Source organism: Lathyrus oleraceus, chromosome 4 (assembly GCF_024323335.1).
Source record: "Lathyrus oleraceus cultivar Zhongwan6 chromosome 4, CAAS_Psat_ZW6_1.0, whole genome shotgun sequence".
In the NCBI taxonomy this organism is placed as follows: domain Eukaryota; kingdom Viridiplantae; phylum Streptophyta; class Magnoliopsida; order Fabales; family Fabaceae; genus Lathyrus; species Lathyrus oleraceus.
Genome location: NC_066582.1, coordinates 210,014,418 through 210,020,511, shown reverse-complemented (window position 1 = coordinate 210,020,511; position 6,094 = coordinate 210,014,418). Strand labels below are relative to the sequence as shown.

The window sequence follows — 6,094 nt, the reverse complement described above, 5'->3', positions numbered from 1 at the left end:
GAAAGAACTTCTTCTTTTGTTGGTAAGATAGGTCCGGTGGAAGTACTCCGACGGCTAGGTAGTTGACAAAGTCAGCATACCATGGCAGAGTTGCATTCACATGTACTACTTCCATGGATTCTTCTATTTCTGTATCGTTTAATGTTAGTTCAGGCATATGGTTTTCCATTTGGGCTATGATTCGTTCGTAAGGGAAATCATCATTAATTGGGGCTTGTTCAGGTTTATTCCCTTCGATACGTGATAAGTGGTCTGCTACTACGTTTTCAGTATCTTTCTTATCTTTTATTTCTAGATCAAATTCTTGTAAGAGCAGGATCCATCTTAAAAGTCTTGGTTTAGCATCCTTCTTACTTAACAGATATCTAATAGAGGCGTGGTCGGTATAAATGATAATTTTCGCCCCTACTAGGTACGAACGAAATTTTTCCAACGCGAACACGACAGCTAGAAGTTCTTTTTCAGTGGTGGCGTAGTTCATTTGGGCTGGATCTAGTGTTTTGCTTGCATAGTAAATAGCATGGAACTTCTTATCTTTTCTTTGTCCCAGTACTGCGCGTACTGTGTAATCACTCGCTTCGCACATCATTTCAAATGGAAATCTCCAGTCAGGTGGTTGCATTATGGGTGCGGTGATTAAAGATGTTTTCAGTTGGTTGAACGCTGTTAAGCCTTTTTCATCAAATATGAAATCAGCGTCTTTCATTAATAATCCTGTAAGTGGCTTGGTTATTTTCGAGAAATCTTTAATGAAACGTCGGTAGAAACCGGCGTGTCCTAGAAAGCTTCTTATTTCTCGTACGATTTTCGGAGGTTGAAGGTTCTCTATGATTTTGATTTTAGCCTTGTCTATTTCAATTCCTCTGTCAGATACCACGTGACCTAATACAATTCCTTGTTGAACCATGAAATGGCATTTCTCCCAGTTTAAAACAAGGTTTACTTTCACGCATCTTTCGAGTACCAATTCAAGGTTAGATAGACATCCTTCAAAACTCTACCCACAAATAGAAAAATCGTCCATAAAGACTTCCATGATGTCGTCTATAAAATCGACGAAGATCGCCATCATGCATCTTTGAAATGTTGCGGGAGCGTTACATAAGCCAAATGGAATTCGTCTGTAGGTGAATGTACCTTAAGGGCATGTGAAGGTAGTCTTTTCTTGGTCGTCAGGATGGATTGGGATTTGAAAGAATCCTGAATAACCGTCTAGATAGCAGAAGTGAGAATGCTTAGCCAATCTTTCAAGCATTTGGTCAATGAAGGGTAGAGGGAAATGATCTTTACAAGTGGCTTTATTTAGTTTTCTATAGTCAATACACATTCTAGTTCCGGTCACAACTCTTTGTGCTATGGATTCGCCCTTCTCGTTCTTAACAACTGTAACACCTCCTTTCTTGGGTACTACATGAACGGGGCTAACCCATTGACTATCTGAGATCGGGTAAATGATTCCAGTATCTAGAAGTTTCTTTACTTCATCCTTGACTACCGTACTTAGGATTGGGTTGATCCTTCTCTGGTGTTCTCTAGAGGTTTTACAATCTTCCTCCAACATAATGCGATGCATACAGATTGAAGGACTTATTCCTTTTAGATCGGCGATGTTATATCCTAATGCTGTTGGATATTTTCTTAGGACATCTAGTAATTTTTCAGTTTCCATATGTCCTAAGTCAGTGTTGACTATTACTGGTCTTTTCAGTTCAGTGTCTAGGAATTCGTATCTTAGGTTCTTTGGTAGTGCTTTTAGTTCCAAGTCAGGTTTCTTTGGGCATGGCATGTGGTTGGGTGTAAGTGCTAAGCATTCACTTAGACTTTCATTATGGTATGGTTCATGCCAATTATCGTCTTCGAAGATTGGAGGGATTTGGATTTTCATTATTTCAGAGTATGTGGTTTCTTCCATCTCCATCTCTCTCACGCACTCGTCTATGACATCGAGTAGGTAACAGGTATCGTCTATAGCTGGCGCGTGTAAGAATTGGGTTAAGATGAATTCAACCTTTTCCTCTCCAACTTCGAATGTCAGCTTACCTCTCTTTACGTCTATTATGGCTCCGGCGGTAGCCAAGAATGGCCTTCCTAAAATGATAGGTGTACTGGCATCTTCTTTGATGTCCATGATTATGAAGTCTGTAGGGATGTAAAATTGTCCTACACGTACATGGACATTCTCTAGTATACCGACATGATATTTGATTGAGCGGTCAGCTAATTGAACAGACATCTTGGTTGGTCTTAATTCTCCCATACTAAGCCTTCTACAAATGGTTAAGGGCATTACACTAATGTTGGCTCCTAGATCGCATAGAGCTTTGTCTATGACGAATTTTCCAATGATACAGGGTATGGAGAAACTACCTGGGTCCTTTAGTTTGGGAGGCATGTTATTCTGGATTATGGCGCTACACTCGGCAGTAAGTGTAACTGTTTCGTCATCCTCAATTTTTTCTTATTGGATAGGATTTCCTTAAGAAATTTGGCATAGGAGGGCATTTGTGTGATGGCTTCTGTAAAGGGTATCGTAATGTTTAGTTGCTTCAGAAGTTCAACAAATTTCCTAAATTGACTCGCAGTTTTAGAACTTTTGAGTCTTTGAGGATACAGAATGGGTAGTTTATAAGGAGGTGGAGGCACATAAGGTTTCTCTTTCTCTTCGGCCTCTTGGGTATTATCTTCTGTTTCCTTTGGTTCAGTCACCTGCTCAGTTGAGATTTTATCTGGTTTTTGGTACATGGCAGGGTTTTGGAGTCTTGGATCTACGGGTCTGTCTACTTCTTTTCCACTCCTCAGTATAACGGCATTTGCATGTCCTTTTGGATTAGGTTGCGGCTGTCCAGGAAATGTTCCAGCTGGAGCGGCTGTAGATGCTTGATGTTGAGCCACTTGTGAAATCTGTGTTTCAAGCATTTTATTGTGGGTGGCTAAGGCGTCTACTTTGTTCGCTAGTTGTTTAAGTTGCTCGCTAGTATGTATGTTTTGGTTCAAGAAGTCTTTGTTTGTCTGAGCTTGGGTAGCTATGAAGCTTTCCATCATTAACTCGAGATTTGACTTCCTAGGCATGTTAGAAGCATTATTAGCTGGCTTTTGATATCCAGGCGGAACAGCTGGTGCTTGGCCAGGTGCATACAGGGCATTGTTATTCTTATACGAGAAATTAGGATGGTTTTTCCAACCTGGGTAATAGGTATTCAAATAGGGATTTCCTTGTGTGTAATTGACTTGATCGGTTGGGACTCTTACTAATATTTGACATTATTGTGCAGTGTGTCCAGGGTTTCCACATAACTCACAGTTTGGAGTTACAGTAGCCACGGTGGCTGCGGGTGGTATGGTCAAGTTATCTAATTTTTTAACAAGGGCATCTACCTTTGCATGAACATGGTCAAGGCTACTGATTTCGTACATTCCACCCTTCGTCTGGGACTTTTCCACTGGAGTTCTTTCACCTCCCCATTGGCAATGGTTCTGGGTCATGTTTTCAATGAGTTGATAGGTTTCGTTGTACGGCTTATCCATTAGTGCACCGCCCGCGGCAGTGTCTATTGTAAGTCTTGTGTTATACAGAAGCCCATTGTAAAATGTGTGAATGATCACCCAGTCTTCGAGACCGTGATGTGGACATATCCTCATCATGTCCTTGTATCTCTCCCACGCTTCGTAGAGAGATTCCACATCTTTTTTTCTGAATCCATTGATTTGAGCTCTCAGCATAGCAGTTTTGCTCGGCGGAAAATATCGGGATAAGAAAACATTCTTCAATTCTTCCCATGTCGTAATGGAGTTGGATGGGAAGGATTGCAACCAAGCCCAAGCTCTGTCTCTTAGTGAGAAAGGAAAAAGGCGCAGTCTTATCGCATCTTGAGATACACCATTCGCCTTTACAATATATGCGTACTGCACAAACTTGGTCAGGTGTTCATTAGGATCGTTCGTAGGATTTCCAGCAAATTGATGTTGTTGGACGGCTGATAATAGTGAGGGTTTCAGCTCGAAATCATTTCGATTTATAGCGGGGGCAGCAATGCTGTTATGAGGTTCTTGTTGGGACGGGGTAGCGTAGAATTTAAGAGGACGATTTTGTGGTCCTTCTTCAACCATGTTTGATTTTTCTTCTGGTTTAGAAGGAGAGAAGATATCGGGAATATCATACTTTTGTTGATATTAGTGTATTCGGTGTCTCACGTATAAGAAACGCTCTAATTCTGGGATTGGTGGTGCTAAGTTATCACCTTGTGAGCGAGTACTTGGCATACAATCAGGGAAAGAAGGGAGAGAAGATTAGTTTTTGTTTTTACCTTAGTCTATGGCGTGCAACGAAAGAATCGCACTATTCGACTAAAACAGGTCCCCGGCAACGACGCCAAAAACTTGATGCTTCGTCAGGCTATATATGAAATATAGTCTATCGGGTACTTGACTGCAAGTGCACAGTCCAGTCGCTTTAGTTTTAACAGATATCGATCCCACAGGGACCTATGGTCAAATTAGTGTTACTAACGTCACTATGTTTAGCTAAGGGAATTGATTAGTAGAAGTTTGGGGGTAAAATAGTAAATCTAAGGGGGATTTAGTAAGAAATAATTAATGGAGGGAATCAGTATGCAGCGCATTAATTGTTAGGGATTCGATAAGTCGCCGGTGAATAGTTTAAATGTCAAATGTCTCTCAGTAGAAAATATTTATTTAAAAGGCTTTATCTCACACTCTCGTGGTTGTTGATTCGACCTATAACTTTAAGTCAAAATGTACACTCTCGCTGTCCCATTTGAAGTTAAAATTACTTTTTGAAAATAAATAAGTTCTAATTGCTTTTAAAGTGCTCTCGCTGTTTTTAAACTCAATGCCTAATTTTTACTATCCAGCTCGAGCCTCACCCTCTCGCGATTGTCGGTTCTCACCTTAGTTAATTTCCCACTCTCGTGGCAAAACCGTGTTAAATAGCTTTTCACGCTTTTGTGATAAAGTTAATTAAATTTAAATTAAAAACTTCAGCCTAAAAGATTGTTTGAGAAAAAGGGTTTTCACCGATTATTATTAAATCCCATCTAATTAAATTGCTACATATCGATACCGGTAATTTAGCCGGACATGTTAAATAAGGCAAACACAGGGCATAAACAGATCAACATTGCGGCAAACATGCTTATAATAATAATTGGGCAATAATAATAATTCAATAAATACCTGGAGATCGAAGTAACAGAGTATAGCAAATCTCGGAGTACTTGAGCAGTCCTCCACAAGTCGGTAGGCTTTGCTTCTTCAATACATATTACTTACTAAAATTAAATAAAGTGTAGTAGTTCCCCGGTGTAGGAAACTACTACTATGGCTAACTGGAAAACTGAAGGAAAAGGGAAAAACAAAATTCTAAAAAGAATGGCGAATAAAATAAGGCAACGAAAACAAGGTTGTTGAAAAGAAAATACTAAAAGCTAGAAAGCTGTAAAACTAAATTGCAGAGTGTAAGTGTGAATGTAGGCGTTCCCAATTTTTCCCATTTTGGTCCTTTATATAGTGCTCATTTAGGTCTTAGTGGTTAAGATATTCAAGGAAGACTTGGTTTTGAATGAGGAATCTGTGGGAATAAGTTGTTGGAGGAAATTTAGGCACGTTTGGGTGTCTGTGATTGATTGTTTCAAAGCACATACTGTGGCCGTGTGACACTCATCATGGGCCTGTGACGGTCGTCACAGTCTGGGTCGTGACGAGCGACATGAATCTGTGACGGTCGTCACATCAACAAATTCTGCATTTCCTGTTTTCTGCTTTTTGTTGTGCTTTCTCATCTGTTTCTTCTCCTTTTTCTTCCTTTTCTTCATTTTGCTTATTAATGCTTGGAGATTTAAATACCTGCAAAAACAACTCAAATACTTGCGGAATAATCGAAATATTAGTTAAAATGGTATGACGTTTGAGTGTAAATCAAGGCAATTATCTGATGTGTTTTCGCGTTATCAAACTCCCCTAAACTTGAATCTTTGCTTGTCCTCAATGTCGCATTCGCGAAAAACAACCGGCGGGAAAAGACACAGAGCCGCCACCGTGCGTTATTTATCCCAAAGGAGGGAAAGGAAACGCTCGA

The 6,094-nt window shown here is 40.0% G+C and overlaps 1 non-coding gene across 1 annotated transcript; it reads left to right on the top strand.

The window, feature by feature from the left end:
• The first annotated feature begins 3,613 nt into the window (after nucleotides 1-3,613).
• LOC127077780 (small nucleolar RNA R71) lies at nucleotides 3,614-3,720 on the top strand. Its single transcript, XR_007787553.1, has one exon. It is a non-coding gene; the product is annotated as a small nucleolar RNA R71 (small nucleolar RNA).
• The last annotated feature ends 2,374 nt before the right edge of the window (nucleotides 3,721-6,094 follow it).